Here is an 18241-nt window from a genome sequence, read left to right as displayed (position 1 = left end):
CCAACTTCAAACATCTGCTATCTGAGCAGCTAACCGATCGCTGCAGCTGTACATAGTCTATCGGTAAATAGCCCACCCAATTTTACCTACCTCATCCCCATAGTGTTTATATCTATTTACTTTTCTGCTCTTTTGTACACCAATACATGACCATCTGATGTGTTAATTTGCAAAATTGTAATTATTCGCCTACCTCCTCATGCATTTTGCACATAATGTATATAGACTTTTTTTTTGACTGTGTTATTGACTTGTTAATTGTTTACTCCATGTGTAACTCTGTGTTGTCTGTTCACACTGCTATGCTTTATTTTGGCCAGGTCGCAGTTGCAAATGAGAACTTGTTCTCAACTAGCCTACCTGGTTAAATAAAGGTGAAATTATTTAAATAAATGTGTTCTATATTGGTGTGTAGCCCAAACTGTTGGGACGCTACAGACAGAAATTGGCAGATCGGCTGTACCGACTTCAGACGAGTCCCAAGACTCTTATGTTGTGAGAGTCTCATCTTTCCATAGAGGGGACGTTAGGACACTACGGACAATTTTGTAAGAAGACTGATTTTCGGGATGTCTCATGGTCTGATGAACACCGCTTTAGATGCGGAAGTGCAACATCAGAGGATGAGGTGAATTGAGATGCATCCAATGCAAAGAAAATATCTCTAGTTTAACAGATATCTCTGGTTTAACAGATATCTCTGGTTTAACAGATATCTCTGGTTTAACAGATATCTCTGGTTTAACAGATATCTCTGGTTTAACAGATATCTCTGGTTTAACAGATATCTCTAGTTTAAACTGTCAGATTTTTATGGGGTTTTATGGGATATTTTAATTATGCTAATTGATTTCTATGGGATATTTTAATTATGCTAATTGATTTCTATGGGATATTTTAATTGTGCTAATTGAATTTCCGTGGGCATCGACTCTAGGGGGATAAATGGCTCATTCAAGTTATGGTCAACCTTGATCCATGACCTGCGTACTTTTGTAAGTAGGTTTTTAAGAGTCCAACGAGATGAACAGAAGCCAGCTTGTAAAAGTCAAGTGTGTCTGTTGGCCTTCTCTGTGTCAGTGTTTATACAGAGATATCCGCTTCCTGACTTTGAGTAGGAACAGAGAGATACATCCTTCGCACAATCAGTCTGTTATAGTAAATGACAACTGGATCTCAATTCACTTGCCTGTCACTGCAACGAATATAATATCCACAAAGCGCATTTCAAATTCAAGCAAAGTGGAGGCAATGCAATATAGCACAATAGAGATCACTGACAAGACATTGAGGAAATCACAATACACATCTGCCTGTCATCTTTTGAGCCAGTGTTATATTGCCGACAGTTGTAGTATCGTGTTGTACTTTTGTGTACAGTATGTCTCTCTAGAGGGTTTAGTCTTTGACCTCAGTGTGTCAGTCTTTTGTCTATTGGTGTGACAGCTGCAGGGTGACAGATGAGAGGAACATTATTAATAGCTCTATCTATCAATCGTACTTAGAGAGAGACAGGGGACCTTCGCCCCTGCGCATACCAACACTCACTATGTCACCATGCAGTCAATCATCCATCACCCCACCTCCGGCTGTCAGCATCACAACGCACCACAACACAGCTCAGATTCCCACAGTGTGTGTGACACGGCACACTGGAAAAATGTCTACTCACGCTTTGCAGCTGTCTGCAGTCCAGCCCCTGATAAACCTCTGGTTATCCCTCTGTGTTTGGCCTGTCACTCTGCTGACCTGTGTGTGTGTGTGTGTGTGTGTGTGTGTGTGTGGCCGGCTGCCTCTGGAAGTCCCCAGTGTTCCAAGCACACGACGCTGCATACCTCTCTCCTCTACACTTCTCACCACTTTCCTCTCGCTCTCATTCTTCCTTCTCTCTTTCTTTCTGAGTTCTGACCTACTCCCCTCTTGCCCACTGATTCCACCGTCATGGTTTGACCATATAAGGAGGCAAAGGAGAACTTGAGAATGTCCCCCCTCACTTTCTTAATAAATTCCTTCTCTCTTTCCCTCTTATTCTTATTCACCCTCTTGCTAGATCTCTCTTCTTCCCTCTCTCCCTGTCCACAACCCCCTCTCTCCCTGTCCCCAACCCCCTCTCTCCCTGTCCCCAACTCCCTCTCTCTCTGTATTTGCTTTCCCTAGTTTTTCCAACCCGATACTGTCTATTTTTCTGTTTGCATTTCCTCATTACCTCGTTCGGTCCCCCTTTCTCTGGACTAAATCCCCTGTAATATCATGGTATGTTCTTCATGTGTTACAGCCTTTGTGTATGAGATCCTCAGATATATCACTTCTTACTCAAGAATAGGGGTCCAAACAAGAATCGAAACTAAGACTGCATATGTTAAAGGGCTAGAGAAGGGTCTTGGTACTGGTCCAAATTAGATTGAAACAGGAAGTCAGAGGAATTTTCTGTTCTCTGTCTTCAAGTTGAAAGAGGAATAGATTTACTATCCTATCTACTGGTAATAATGACTCTCCCTCTATCTAATCCCTTTTCCCAGTCTCTCCATCACTGTTGCTCTTCCTCTACTTCCCCCATCCATCCATCCATCCATCCATCCATCCATCCATCATCTCTCGTTCTCTCTTGCTGTCTGGCTGCCTCTCTCTCTCTAACTCACTTAAATCGGGATTCAATTTGGTCCTAAAATAAAAGAGAAACTGAGCCCTAATAAAATCTCCAGCTATTTAAACTGTGGACAGCTGTTGGAGACGGGGCTCTGTGTTCTCTTCGATGACACCCATACCAGCGAAGCTAACGACAGACACACACACACACACACACACACACATGCACAGAATGAACACCTCAATGTGGAGGAATAGAGGGTATTTCTTAACTTTTGTCAGACATGTACAGTACTTTGCTTCTACTTGTAATACAAGTGTCATACAATGTAAGTACAAGTGTGCTGAACTCCTGGAAAGTACATGCTGTGTCATGGTTCGACCCTTGGCTCTGAGGTATGATGAAATGCAGGTTTTGTCTAGTGAGGCAATGATTTTCTGAGTGGATGATTGAATCGAGTATTTTTCTGTCAATGATTGGATCATATGTCTGTGATGAGATTGAGTGCTGTCTGTGCTGTTGTCACATGTGTGGGTTTGCCCTAATTGTGTTATGCAATGCTGGAGAACCCATCTGAATCTCACACACGCGCACACAAACACATTAAATTATGAAGATTTCTTATGACTTTCACAAACCTGAGCAGTTAAACTCTCATTACGCTATCACCTTAAGTTAAAATGTCTTTTGTTTTTCACTATCATAATTAAACCTGTAATTAAATTGACTTGAGATAAGTTTAATATATTTACTGACAAAGATCCCACATCCATCCTATCACCCTCCCTCCTCACCCATCCATCCTCTCTCCTCCCCTCAACACCATAACCCTCCCTCCTCACCCATCCATCCTCTCTCCTCCCCTCAACACCATAACCCTCCCTCCTCACCCATCCACCCTCTCTCCTCCCCTCAACACCATCACCCTCCCTCCTCACCCATCCATCCTCTCTCCTCCCCTCAACACCATAACCCTCCCTCCTCACCCATCCATCCTCTCTCCTCCCCTCAACACCATAACCCTCCCTCCTCACCCATCCATCCATCTCTCCTCCCCTCAACACCACAACCCTCCCTCCTCACCCATCCATCCTCTCCACACCACAACCCTCCCTCCTTACCTGTCATCTCCCTTCCCCTCCCTCAACACCACAACCCTCCCTCCTCACCAATCCATCCTCTCTCCTCCCTTCTTTTCCACTACAAATCGGCCACCTCCCAATTTACCCCTGGAGTACCCACACCTGACCCCTGCTCTCACTCTCTCAGCAGGGCATCCATCTCACTCAGTTGGAGGCTTGAGCCACAATGGCGGGAGTGGCCCACAGTGACACAAGTCTCTAATGATAGCCAGTAACCTCAGAGGAAACTGGAATGCTTTTAAGAGCCACGATAGAGGGGCTAGACAGGTGCTCAAAATAGCTCAATGTTTCAACGACAAACTACTACAGAAATGCACCATCCCTCAAACATACAGGCCTCATATTTAGCATACCCAATGAGCTGAGTGAGCACTTTTGGGACTATTCCATTGGATCCATCCAGCCAGGACAGCACTGAACGCTATCTCTCAGTCTAAAGGGGTGGAACTCTGTTTCCCCAAATGTACCCCACTTTGCCCATACCACTACCCACTCCTAGATAGGCACAGAGCATATTAGACCCTGTCTGTCTGCCCTGTCTGTCTGCCCTGTCTGTCTGCCCTGTCTGTCAGCACATTATCCAGGCACACTGATAACACCTACACTTATCCTCTTGCATTAGATATTACAGCATAGCATAGACAAGCTCTGCCACATGCACACATTCACACACACATGCATACATTGACTGATGGATCTTGTATCTGCATTGTGACAATGTAAATCTGCTGAAATGATTACCTTACCTTGCCTTGCTAAATAATAGCACTTAAAACAAAGTCCTCTACATCCAGAATAATTTCCTCTCCAAGGCACAGTGAATGCAGGACAGTAGGGTCAGGCTTTTCGAGGACACACAAACACATTTAAGATACCTAGTTTGATCATGCTTGTAATCTGTATCATAGAGAAGTAGTTGATACTGACTGAAGCTCAACTGATTATCTCTAATTCAAAGTGACAGTGGCACATTTCTTTCACAAAATAAGTCTATCAAGCTAAAGTTGAGTTAGTCAGTGGAGAAATTAGGTCAAATGTCAAGCATCAAAGCCGAAGTTCAGTCATAGTGTTCAAGGCCTGAATAACCGTAATCAGAGAGAGAGAGAGTTGTGGAGATTTAGGAGGAGGTTGGGAGTTATTGTTTGAGCTGAGTGGAGGGTGATTGTTTCAGGTGGTAGAGAAGAAGAGGTAATCAAATGGAAAGAAAGAGAACATGATTAGAGGGATAAGAGCTCAGGTGGAGAGAGGGAATGGGCGTGTGAGAGGATGAGTGGAATTAAATGTTTATGTCCCAGAAAAGGAGAAAGAAGAGGAGTGAAGAAGGGATGGATGGGTAGAGGAGTGGACAGTGCTGAGTCCTACCTTTCTGTCTGTGGAGGGTGTGTGTCTGTGAGGAGTCTGCCTCAGACTGAGACCAGTGAACAGAGGGCGAGCTGTAGTCACTCCTGATTGGATTACCCCACCCATAGACAACTAATTGTGGAGCGGGTGAGGCGGGGGTTGGGGGGTGAGGAGTGGGGGTTTGAAATGGGCTATAAATACAATGGCTCTACAGAGATAAAAACTCTCTCTCTCTCTCTCTCGACATACACACACACACACTGTCACTCTGCCACACCAACTGCCCCTTGGCCTTGTAAGGCATTGCATTGTAGTTCACTAACTACACACAACTACTAACTACGCTAATTTCCGTGTCTGTAGACCCCTCTCTCTCCCCGTAGACCCCTCTCTCTCCCCGTAGACCCCTCTCTCTCCCCGTAGACCCCTCTCTCTCCCGTAGCCCCCTCTCTCTCCCCGTAGCCCCCTCTCTCTCCCCGTAGACCCCTCTCTCTCCCCGTAGACCCCTGAGCCCCTCTCTCTCTCCCCCGTAGACCCCTCCCTCCCCGTAGACCCTCTCTCCCCCGTAGACCCTCTCTCTCCCCGTAGACCCCTCTCCCTCCCTCTCCCCTCAGACCCCTCTCTCTCCGTCTCTCCCCTCAGACCTCTCTCTAGACCCCCTCTCTCCCCTAGACCCTCTCTCTCCCCCTCAGACCCCTCTCTCTCCCCGTAGACCCCTCTCTCTCCCCGTAGACCCCTCTCTCCCTCAGACCCCTCTCTCCCCGTAGACCCCTCTCTCCCCAGACCCCCTCTCTCCCCGTCAGACCCTCTCTCTCTCCCTAGACCCTCTCTCTCCCCGTATACCCCTCACTAGACCCCTCTCTATCCCTGTAGACCCCTCTTTCTCTCTCTCTCTCTCTCTCTATCCCTGTATATATCAGATCTATCAGATCCAGCCCTACCATTCCCTCCCTTTTTTTTAATATTCTGATTGAGTAACCCTCTCCATTCCCTCCTTCAATCCATCCCTTTTCCCTGCCTCAATCTAATCCCAACATCCTTTCATCCCTCCACTAACTCTGTATCCCATTTTTCACAGAGAGGAAAGCCAGGAACAACACATCTCCCAGGATTGTTCCAGAATCCCAGTTCACAGACCTTCCTCCATTTTTGTTAGTTTGTGTTGTCTTCACAAAGAACAATCCTGTCATGAGACATTTTTTATTAGTTTTGAGCCCAGTTTACAACAGTGCAGTCATTTAAGCAGTTTAATCATTTAAACAGTTTAGTCTTGTGTCTAATGTTGTATGATATACCACCTACACACACACTTGTACTGTTGTGTACCTCATGACATTATGGCTCTTTGACGTGAGGCTAAGGTGGAAAGTATGCCGTGAGTTAAATGTTATAGAGCACTGTCCTCTGAGATAGCTTTCAGAGAATCTCTCTATGTCCTGCCCTGTCTCTCCCTACCATCTATCTCGATCATCCTCTCTCACATTCCATGCCTCTCTCTCTCTCATGATGATGATGATGATAGCAGGTTTTCCTGGTTACTGTCCAGAAGGGAAGGAATGGGATCCCCTTGTGTGACTCAAGCGCTATATTTGTAAACTACTTGTGGTGCTTATAGATGTTAATCAACAGGAGGTGTGTGTGTGTGTGTTAATTATGGCCAACAGTATCCCTGATTGACCGTGGGAGCGTATCGGGGAGGTAATGTGGTGTGTGATCAAATTTGATTTGTCACATGTGCTGAATACAACAGGTGTAGTAGACCTTACAGTGAAATGATGAATACAACAGGTGTAGTAGACCTCACAGTGAAATGATTACTTACAAGACCTTAACCAACAATATGCGATAAATAAAAAATTTAAGTAACAAATAATTAAAGAGCAGCAGTAAAATAACAATAGCGAGGCTATATACAGGGGGTACCGGTACAGAGTCAATGTGGAGGCTATATACAGGGAGTACCGGTACAGAGTCAATGTGGAGGCTATATACAGGTGGTACCGGTACAGAGTTAATGTGGAGGCTATATACAGGGGGTACCGGTACAGAGTCAATGTGGAGGCTATATACAGGGTGTACCAGTACAGAGTCAATGTGGAGGCTATATACAAGGGATACCGGTACAGAGTCAATGTGGAGGCTATATACAGGTGGAACCGGTACAGAGTTAATGTGGAGGCTATATACAGGGGGTACCGGTACAGAGTCAATGTGGAGGCTATATACAGGGTGTACCGGTACAGAGTCAATGTGGTGGCTATATACAGGGGGTACCGGTACAGAGTTAATGTGGAGGCTATATACAGGGGGTACCGGTACAGAGTCAATGTGGAGGCTATATACAGGGGATACCGGTACAGAGTCAATGTGGAGGCTATATACAGGGGGTACCGGTACAGAGTCAATGTGGAGGCTATATACAGGGGATACCGGTACAGAGTCAATGTGGAGGCTATATACAGGGGGTACCAAAACAGAGTCAATGTGGAGGCTATATACAGGGGATACCGGTACAGAGTCAATGTGGAGGCTATATACAGGGGGTACCGGTACAGAGTCAATGTGGAGGCTATATACAGGGGATACCGGTACAGAGTCAATGTGGAGGCTATATACAGGGGATACCGGTACAGAGTCAATGTGGAGGCTATATACAGGGGATACCGGTACAGAGTTAATGTGGAGGCTATATACAGGGGGTACCGGTACAGAGTCAATGTGGAGGCTATATACAGGGGATACCGGTACAGAGTCAATGTGGAGGCTATATACAGGGGATACCGGTACAGAGTCAATGTGGAGGCTATATACAGGGGGTACCGGTACAGAGTCAATGTGTGGGGCACCGGTGTCGAGGTAATTAAGATAATATGTACATGTAGGTAGAATTAGAGTGACCATGCATGGATAATAAACAAAGAATAGCAGCAATATAAAGGGGGGGGCAATGCAAATAGTCCGGGTAGCCATTTGATTAGCTGTTCAGGAGTCTTATGTCTTGGGGGTAGAAGCTGTTAAGAAGCCTCTTGGACCTAGACTTGGCGCTCCGGTACTGCTTGCCGTGCAATAGCAGAGATAACAGTCTATGACTAGGGTGGCTGGAGTCTCTGAAATTTTTGAAAAGGACAGTGTGGAGTGCAGTAGAGATTGCATCATCTGTGGATCTGTTGGGGCGGTATGCAAATTGGAAGACACTTGCCAGTAATAGTCCTGGTAATCCATCTGGCCCTGCGGCCTTGTGAATGTTGACCTGTTTAAAGGTCTTAGTCACAATGGCTATGGAGAACGTGATCACACAGTCGTCTGGAACAGCTGATGCTCTCATGCATGCCTCAGTGTTGCTTGCCTCGAAGCGAGCATAGAAGTGATTTAGCTCGTCTGGTAGGCTCGTGTCACTGGGCAGCTCGCGGCTGTGCTTCCCTCTGTAGTCTGTAATAGTTTCCAAGCCCTGCCACATCCGATGGGCATCAGAGCCGGTGTAGTAGGATTCAATCTTAGTCCTGTATTGACGCTTTGCCTGTTTGATGGTTCGTCAGAGGGCACAGCGGGATTTCTTACAAACTTCCGGGTTAGAATCCCGCTCCTTGAAAGCGTCACCTCTACCCTTTAGCTCAGTGTGCATGTTGCCTGTAATCCATGGCTTCTGGTTGGGGTATGTACGTACGGTCTCTGTGGGGACAACGTCATCGATGCACTTATTGATGAAGCCAGTGACTGATGAGGTGTACTCCTCAATGCCATCGGAAGAATCCCAGAACATATTCCTGTCTGTGCAGCAAAACAGTCCAGTTTAGTATCTGCTTCATCTGACCACTTTTTTATTGACCTTTAGTTTTTGCTTGTAAGCAGAAATCAGGAGGGTAGAATTATGGTCAAATTTGCCAAATGGAGGGCAAGGGAGAGCTTTGTATATGTCTCTGTGACTGGAGTAAAGGTGGTCTAGAGTTTTTTCCCGTTGGTTGCACATTTAACATGTTGCTAGAAATGAGGTAAAATGGATTTAAGTTTCCCTGCATTAAAGTCCCCGGCCACTATGAGAGCCACCTCTGGATGAACATTTTAATGTTTTCTTATGGCCTTATACAGATCATTGAGTGTCATCTTAGTGCATCGGTTTGTGGTGGTAAATACACAGCTACGAAGAATATAGTTGAAAACTCTCTTGGTAAATAGTATGAACTACAGCTTATCATGAGATAGGAGCGTAACATTGAGGTAACGTGGTGTGTGTGTGTGATGGAGCGTCGGAGATCGTGGTGTGTGTGTGTGTGATGGAGGTGAGGTAACGTGGTGTGTGTGTGATGGAGCGTATCGGAGATCGGAGCGATAACGTGGTGTTTGTGTGTGTATCGGAGAGGTGTGTGTGTGTGTGTGTGTAACGGGTGTGTGTGTGTGTGTGTGTGTGTGTGTGTGTGTGTGATGGGAGCGTATTGGAGAGGTAACGTGGTGTGTGTGTGTGATGGAGCGATGGAGCGTGGGTGTGTGTGATCGGAGAGAGGTAACGTATCGGAGAGGTGTGTGTGTGTGATGGAGCGTATCGGAGAGGTAACGTGGTGTGTGTGTGTGTGATGGAGCGTATCGGAGAGGTAACATGATGGAGCGTATCGGAGAGGGTGTGTGTGTGTGTGATGGAGCGATATCGGAGAGGTAACGTGGTGTGTGTGTGTGATGGAGCGTATCGGAGAGGTAACGTGGTGTGTGTGTGATGATGGAGCGACGGGAGAGGTAACGTGGGTGTGTGTGTGATGGAGCGTATCGGAGAGGTAACGTGGTGTGTGTGTGTGATGGAGCGTATCGCGAGAGGTAACGTGGTGTGTGTGTGTGATGGAGCGTATCGAGAGGTAACGTGGTGTGTGTGTGTGCTGTGGGAGCGTATCGGAGAGGTAACGTGGTGTGTGTGTGTGTGATGGAGCGTATCGGAGAGGTAACGTGGTGTGTGTGTGCTGGGAGTGTATCGGAGAGGTAACGTGGTGTGTGTGTGTGATGGAGCGTATCGGAGAGGTAACGTGGTGTGTGTGTGATGATGGAGCGTATCGGAGAGGTAACGTGGTGTGTGTGTGTGTGTGATCGGAGGGACGGGTGTGTGTGTGTATCGGAGAGGTAACGATGGAGGTGTGTGTGTGTGTGTGTGTGATGGAGCGTATCGGGAGAGGTAACGGTGTGAGTGTGATGGAACGTGTGTGTGTGTGTGATGGAGTTAACGTGGGTGTGTGTGTGATGGAGCGTATCGGAGAGGTAACGTGTGTGTGTGTGTGATGGAGCGTATCAGAGAGGTAACGTGTGTGTGTGTGTGATGGAGCGTATCGGAGAGGTAACGTGTGTGTGTGTGTGTGATGGAGCGTATCGGAGAGGTAACGTGGTGTGTGTGTGTGATGATGGAGTAACGTTGTGTGTGTGTGACGGAGAGGTAACGTGGTGTGTGTGTGATGGAGCGACGGAGGTAACGGGTGTGTGTGTGATGGAGTGATCGGGAGCGTATCGGAGAGGTAACTTGGAGAGGTGTGTGTGTGCTGTGGGAGCGTATCGGAGAGAGGTTACGGAGAGTTAACGTGTGTGTGTGATGGAGTGTATCTGAGGTTCAGCTGTGAATTAGACTATAATGCTGATAATCACTGTGTGTAATTAAAGTCAACCCGACTACCACACTCACTAATAGATGTTCTGTCATGTTTCATTGCTGCCAATGCCAGGATGCTTATGTTGACATTATATTGACACAATCGGAGAGGTAACGTGGTGTGTGTGTGTGATGGATCGCGTGGTGTGTGTGTGTGATCACGGAGAGGTCCCAGCCCCAGCGCTGTGAATTGGCTGATAATTCCAGCCCCATTCCCGTCATGCCCCAGCCCTTGACCCCCTTCCCAATTCCCCCCTCAATTCCCCGTCCCCACCCCATCTCTTCGCCCAGCTCAATGCGTCCTCATTCCAGCCCTTAATTCCCTCCCCACACCATCCCCTTTCCCCCATGCTACTCTACACCCCCTCAACCCCCCTTCCCATCCCTGCCCAGTCGATAAGCCCAGCCGGGGATAACGCTGCAGCTGTCTGGGCACTACCAGGATCCATGGTGCTGTTAAAGCCTGGTGCTTACCGATGCCGCAAATACAGCCAGGACGGAAAGGTCAGGGCGCCCAGCCTCCGTCATCACCAGACCACCGTTAATCATTTCCCCCCCAAACAGGCCCATCCCTGGGTTACACCAGAGCCCAGCTGATCCCCTGAAAGGGGAACCTTTTCAACCTTTGCACCGGCCAGAGCTCCAGCACACTGACATGGATCCCTTGATAGAAATTGCTTTGATGGACCGGCCCTGACACAAGGTCACAAGGAGGTGGGACACAAATGAGCAATCAGAGGTAACGGAAATTGAGGGAGTCATTTTGGAGAACATTGAGTGAGCTGTTATGGATGCAGGCTTTTGTTCTAGCCAAGCGTTAACATACGTACAGTACCAGTCAAAGCGTTGGACACACCTCCTCATTCAAGGGTTTTTCTTTATTTCTACTGTTTTCTACATGTTCCACATCTCCTCTCCAGGGTTGACCACAACAGAGAGGACATCCATACTGAAATGGGTATACCCAAGAGGATATTCGTATATCATATACACACATCTCCTCCCACCAGCCTCCTCTGGTGTCAATGCATACTGAGCATGTTATCCACCTCTCGCTTCATGCCATAGCGGTTGTTCTCTCTGTACAAATGTGTCTCTTAAAAACACTGGGATTAAATTAAATCTACATCAAGCTAGTTATATTAGATTTGATATTATACTGAACAAAAATATAAACGCAAAATATAAAGTGTTTGTACCATGTTTCTAAAATAAAAGATCCCGGAAGTTTTCCATGTGCACAAAAAGCTTATTTCTATCCAATTTTGTTAAAAAATGTGTTTACATCCCTGTCAGTGAGCATTTCTCATTTGCCAAGGTTATCCATCCACCTGAAGGGTGTGGCATATCAATAAGTTGTTTGAACAGCATGATCATTACACTGTAAAATGTGCAGTTTTTTAACACACGTTTTGAGGGAGTGTGCAATTGGCATGCTGACTGTTGTGCCATTCATCCACCGCCATCACCTCATGTTTCAACATGATAAATCACTGCCCCATGTCTCCCAGTTCTTCCATGGCCTGCATACTCACCAGACATGTCACCCGTTGAGCATGTTTGGGATGCTCTGGAATGACGTGTACGACAGTGTGTTCCCACCAAATATCCAGAAACTTCACACTACCATTGAAGAGGAGTGGGACAACATTCCACAGGCCACAATCAACAGCCTGATCAACTCTATGCGAAGAAGAGATCACGCTGAAGGAGAGATCGCCCTGAATGAGGCAAATGGTCGTCACACCAGATACAGACAGTTTTCTGATCCATGCCCCTATATTTTTTTTAAGGAATCTGTGACTAACAGATGCATTATCTGTATTCCCAGTCATGTGAGATGTAAAGATTAGGGCCTTTCAATTGACTGATTTCCTTATATTAACTGTCACTCTGTAAAATCATTGAAATGGTTGAATGTTGAGTTTGTTTCTTGTCACGATGGAAGCAGTCAATATGGGAACCTCATATGACTGCCTTCATTGAATGTAACTTGATTTAGTTTTATCTGTAAGAATGTGTGCCATATATAAACAATTGAATCACCTTGTTTCCAAGTAGAACTCCTAATCATCTTACAAATACAACACAAACTAATGTGACAATTAATGCATGTATTATGGAACTCTAAATGTCCCTAATAGAAATTCTCTTACACCAGATTTGAATGATATCCTCGTCATTGAATGTATGTATGTATGCTGTAAATAAACTGCTTTCAAGGTTGAAATGGGTATACCCAAGAGGATACTCATATATCATATACACACATCTCCATATCTATTTTCTAGTTAATCCTGTTGTTGTGACGATGCAGGAAAGTGATGTAAGTCTATGAGGCAGCAAAGCCCTGGTCATTTAACCCAGTGTTGTTTCCTGCCTTAAATCACTGGACAGGTTGGTGGAATGGTTCCCCCAGCCTTCTATCGTTGGTTTGGGTGCTTTATTTGGAAACCACAGGGCTGCTAATTACTGTAGGTTTGTTCCCTTTGTCAGACTCAAGAAAGTGCTCCTCGTGTATTAGGACATCTCTCTCTCTCCTCTGTCTATCCCCCTGTATCGCCTCTCCTCTCATTTTTCTTCTTCCCTTTCTCCCTTCATTTCCTCTCTCATCCACTCCTCCTCTCTCTCCCATTCCCCAGTCCTCCTCTCTCTCCCCTTTCCCCTGCCCCAGTCCTCCTCTCTCTCATCCAGTCCTCCTCTCTCTCTCCCCTTTCCCCCAGTCCTCCTCTCTCTCCCCTTTCCCCCAGTTCTCCTCTCTCTTCCCTTTCCCCCAGGCCTCCTCTCTCTCTTTCCCCTGCCCCAGTCCTCCTCTCTCTCCCCTTTCTCCCAGTCCTCCTCTCTCTTTTTCCCCTGCCCCAGTCCTCCTCTCTCTTCCCTTTCCCCCAGTTCTCCTCTCTCTCCCCTTTCCCCTGCCCCAGTCCTCCCTCTCTCTTTCCCCTGCCCCAGTCCCCCTCTCTTCCCTTTCCCCCAGTCCTCCTCTCTCTCTTTCCCCCTGCCCCTGTCCTCTCTCTTCCTTTCCACCAGTCCTCCTCCTCTCTCCCCTCCCCTTTCCCCTTGCCCCAGTCGTCCCTCTCTCTCCCCTTCCCCAGTCCTCCTCTCTCTCTTTCCCCTTCCCCAGTCCTCCTCTCTCTCCCCTTCCCCAGTCCTCCCTCTCTCCCCTCCCCCCTTCCCCAGTCCTCCTCTCTCTCCCCTTCCCCAGTCCTCCTCTCTCTCCCCTTCCCCAGTCCTCCTCTCTCTCCCCTTCCCCAGTCCTCCCTCTCTCTCCCCTCCCCTTTCCCTTTCCCCCTTCCCCAGTCCTCCTCTCTCTCCCTTTCCCTTTCCCCCAGTCCTCCTCTCTCTCCCCTTCCCTTTCCACCAGTCCTCCTCTTTCTCCCCTTCTCCCCCCAGTCCTCCTCTCTCTCCCCTTCCCCAGTCCTCCTCCCCCTTCCCCAGTCCTCCTCTCCCCTTCCCCAGTCCTCCTCTCTCTCCCTTCCCCAGTCCTCCTCTCTCTTCCCCAGTCCTCCTCTCTCCCCTTCCCCAGTCCTCCTCTCTCTCCCCTTCCCCAGTCCTCTCTCTCCCCTTCCCCTCCCCTTTCCCTTTCCACCAGTCCTCCTCTCTCTCCCCTCCTCTTTCCCTGCCCCAGTCGTCCCTCTCTCTCCCCTTTCCCCTGCCCCAGTCGTCCCCTCTCTCTCCCCTTTCCCTTTCCCCAGTCCTCCTCTCTCTCCCCTTTCCCTTTCCACCAGTCCTCCTCTCTCTCCCCTTTTCCCTTTCCACCAGTCCTCCTCTCTCTCCCTTTCCCCAGTCCTCCTCTCTCTCCCCTTCCTTTCCACCAGTCCTCCCTCTCTCCCCTTCAGTCCCCTTTCCTCCCCCCACCAGTCCTCCTCTCTCTCCCCTTTCCCCTGCCCCAGTCGTCCTCTCTCCCCTCCCCCTTTCCCTGCCCCAGTCCTCCTCTCTCTCCCCTTTCCCCTTCCCCCAGTCGTCCTTCTCTCTCTCCCCAGTTCCCCTTTCCCCCCCCAGTCCTCCTCTCTCTCCCCTTTCCCTTTCCACCAGTCCTCCTCTCTCTCCCCTTTCCCCCAGTCCTCCTCCCCTCTCTCCCCTTTCCCCAGTCCTCCTCTCTCTCCCCTTTCCCCAGTCCTCCTCTCTCCCCTTTCCCCTGCCCCAGTCCTCCTCTCTCCCCCCCTTTCCCCCAGTCCTCCTCTCTGTCCCCTTTTCCCCCTGCCCCAGTCCTCCCTCTCTCTCCCCTTTCCCCCAGTCCTCCCCAGTCCTCTCTCTCCCCTTTCCCCCAGTCCTCCTCTCTCTCCCCTTTCCCCCAGTCCTCCCTCTCTCATCCAGTCCTCCTCTCTCTCCCCTTTCCCCTGCCCCAGTCCTCCTCTCTCTCATCCAGTCCTCCTCTCTCTCCCCCTTTCCCCTGCCCCAGTCCTCCTCTCTCTCCCCATCCAGTCCTCCTCTCTCTCCCCTTTCCCCTGCCCCAGTCCTCCTCTCTTTCCCCTGCCCCAGTCCTCCCTCTTTCCCCTGCCCCAGTCCTCCTCTCTCTCCCCTTTCCCCCCCCAGTCCTCCTCCTCTCTCCCCCTTTCCCCTGCCCCAGTCCTCCTCTCTCTCCTCCAGTCCTCCTCTCTCTTCCCTTTCTCCTGCCCCAGTCCTTCCCTCTCTCCCCCAGTCCTCTCTCTCCCCCAGTCCTCCTCTCTCTCCTTTCCCCTGCCCCAGTCTTCCTCTCTCTTCTCCAGTCCTCCTCTCTCTCCCCTTTCTCCTGCCCCAGTCCTTCTCTCTCACCCTTGCCCCAGTCCATCTGTCTTTCCCCTGTCCCAACCCTCTGTCTGGGCCAGCAGGACTACAGCACTGCCGTCCCATCTGACCCATCTGTCTGGTCCAGAGGGTAACCAGGCCCCTTCGCTTAGGCCTGCGTTTATCTAACTAATTCTGTCTGCTGGAGGGCGAGGACAGCTGGTGCGGTGACACGTGGGGAACGGGGTCCAACGCGGAGGATATGGATCCCCAAAGCTATGGCAGTGATTAGAGAAAGAGGAGGAGGGGTGGATGAGAGAGAGGGGCAGGGAACTGGACAGGGGGTGAGGGGTGCCATTTGTTGTGCCTGTCATCGAACGGCTACCCCTCTCAACTCCCCTGCTATTTCACTGGAGGGTGTGGAAGATAGTCTGGGGGGACAGTTTTGGCCTCAGACCACCCCTCATTATTATAATGTTTCTTTGTGTTCTTGTGGTGTGATATCAGCACGTCATTGGAGACTGAAACACTGTATTGTTGTTGCTTGAGAGTCTTACCCAACAGAAAATCAATGACAGATGAGATACTGTGGTCCGGGAGGTCTGCTGCTGATCACACTAAGTCTTCCTCTGCATTGGAGGTAAAAACACCACCATGAAGGTCACCATTGATTATTGGTCAGTCGTGGGGGAAAGCTCAAATGGAAAAGTCACATACAGTAGCATAGCATTTCCCTTTTCCTCAAGTCCTTACCCTATCCCCATCCCCCTCTCACCAAACAGACACCACGCTTCACAACATTGTGTGGACTTCACGTCTTGGTGCATGACTGACTGATCCAGCGTAGGGTCTGTTGTGGTGTTTCATGATGGATCATGGACAGTCTTCAGCCATGTTTCAGTACATTCAGAAGTCATTTTTCTTGCTCCCCTCCTGGTTGTTACTGGTCCAACAGGGTTGAGTAGTTGTAAGCAGGGGTTCCAATACATCGTGTTCATGACAGTAGTTGTAAGCAGGGGTTCCAATACATCGTGTTCATGACAGTAGTTGTAAGCAGGGGTTCCAATACATCGTGTTCATGGCAGTAGTTGTAAGCAGGGGTTCCAATACATCGTGTTCATGACAGTAGTTGTAAGCAGGGGTTCCAATACATCGTGTTCATGACAGTAGTTGTGGAACTTGTATGGTCAATCCTTGGCTGCTAGAACTTTTTTTTTGTTCCAAGAAAATAGATTTGAGCACGTTCAGGAGAAGACATTTCAGACTGAACATGCTGACTATCCCCTTGAACACAAACGGGTCATTTCAACCCAAAACAATCTGTGATATCACCTTTTTTTTCACCCAACTTTCAACCTAAATCCAGTGACATGGTGACATTCTTTGTTGAATTCACAATAGTTGAAAACTCAAACCAAATGTAAATCAAAACGAGACGCTGAACTGACGTCTGTGCCCAGCAGGATGTTACTATTGTTCCCCTCCTCAGAAGGCCACATTTACTGAGCAAGTGCATCTGAATCCAGTTCTTTCAGGGGCCCAAACTAATTCAAGGTCGAGACAGGTTTGCTGAAAAATAACCCGACCACCTAACTCTCATCAGCTAAATTAGTCTTGTTTTCTTGGAGCTAAAACACCGTCACATTTTTATCAATGCCTTATCACTTTTGAAGAAAAGGTGGCCACAAGCGTGGGACAATTTATGTTCTGAAGTCATGTGTCTTTGTTTGTGTGATGCCTAGTTTGTTCAATGCCCTATTGGTGGCCTATTTAGATGATTGTCTATTTGATGGTCTCTTTGTTCGATGATCTAGTTGTTTGTTTACTTGTTTTGATGGGAAGCACTCACTCACTGACTAGGGGCAGTATTCTGACTCCAATTTTCTTAAGTCTCCCACAGATGTTGATGAATGATTTCCAAGAAAGTCCGAATCAGCCCCAGGAACATAACAACGGCTGTCTTATAGTTATACAGTTGGCTGACAATGCTTTTCCTAACTAAGTAACTTTCCTACTGAGGTCCACTCACTTTGATTTCATGCTTTTCAGATTCTTCAAGAAAGGCCTGGTCTTGATAATTATATTACAGGTCTCATGTGCTTCTCATATACAGCAGCAGTCAAACTTTTGGACACACCTACACATTCAAAGGTTGTTCTTTCTTTATACTATTTTATACATTGCAGAATAATAGTGAAGACATCAAAACTATGAAATAACACATATGGAATCATGTAGTAACCAAAAAAGTGTTAAAAAAAATCAAAATATAGTGCTTGAATTTTGTGACTACACTTGAAGAAACTTTCAAAGTTCTTGACTGACCTCCATGTGATAAAGTAATGGTGTACTGTTGTTCCTCTTGGCTTATTTGACCTGTTCTTGCAATAACATTAATGTTTTATTTTGTTTAACTAGGCATATCGTCATGTGTGATGGACAGATACGGTTTGGACATAGAAAAGACAACCACCTTAACATTATGTAAGTGGGCCAGAATCAACACAGACACATGCACAGCCAGTGAAGTATATCAACTTCCCTTCTTTTCCATTGATTGACTCCAGTCAGTCCCTTCTCGATTTATTAATGTTCTTTGCAGAAATTTTTCAATTACTGTAGTTGATAATATTGGACTTGGTGTAGTCAGATATGCAATATTATCCATCCTCGAGGACCAATTTTACATAAAAACTTCCATGAATGACTTTTGTGTGAGCGACTAGACTTTCAACAGAGCCTTTTACAGTGCACTCTAGATTCTAAATTCCTACATACTTTTATTTACATTTTATTTATCCAGGCGAGTCAATTAAGAACAAATTCTTATTTACAATGACGTACTGAAAC

General features: G+C 47.6%; 1 protein-coding gene across 3 annotated transcripts in view; it reads right to left on the bottom strand.

Moving 5' to 3' along the window:
• fhl2a (four and a half LIM domains 2a) overlaps positions 1 to 18241 on the bottom strand; it is a 45169-nt gene that overhangs the window by 9330 nt on the left and 17598 nt on the right. Inside the window, exon 1 of one of the 3 annotated variants that reach the window (XM_064944053.1) lies at positions 5092 to 5220. The exons of 1 other annotated variant lie outside the window; for it this stretch is intronic. The gene's annotated coding sequence lies outside the window, so the exon portion shown is untranslated. Of the gene's footprint in view, positions 1 to 1672; positions 2058 to 5091; positions 5221 to 18241 lie in introns of those variants that run through there. One more of the 3 variants, XM_064944054.1, reaches the window with a different exon arrangement.

Source organism: Oncorhynchus masou, chromosome 29 (assembly GCF_036934945.1).
Source record: "Oncorhynchus masou masou isolate Uvic2021 chromosome 29, UVic_Omas_1.1, whole genome shotgun sequence".
Taxonomy (NCBI): domain Eukaryota; kingdom Metazoa; phylum Chordata; class Actinopteri; order Salmoniformes; family Salmonidae; genus Oncorhynchus; species Oncorhynchus masou.
The sequence above is the reverse complement of the archived record's forward strand: the minus strand, read 5'-3'. Positions and strand labels throughout refer to the sequence as shown.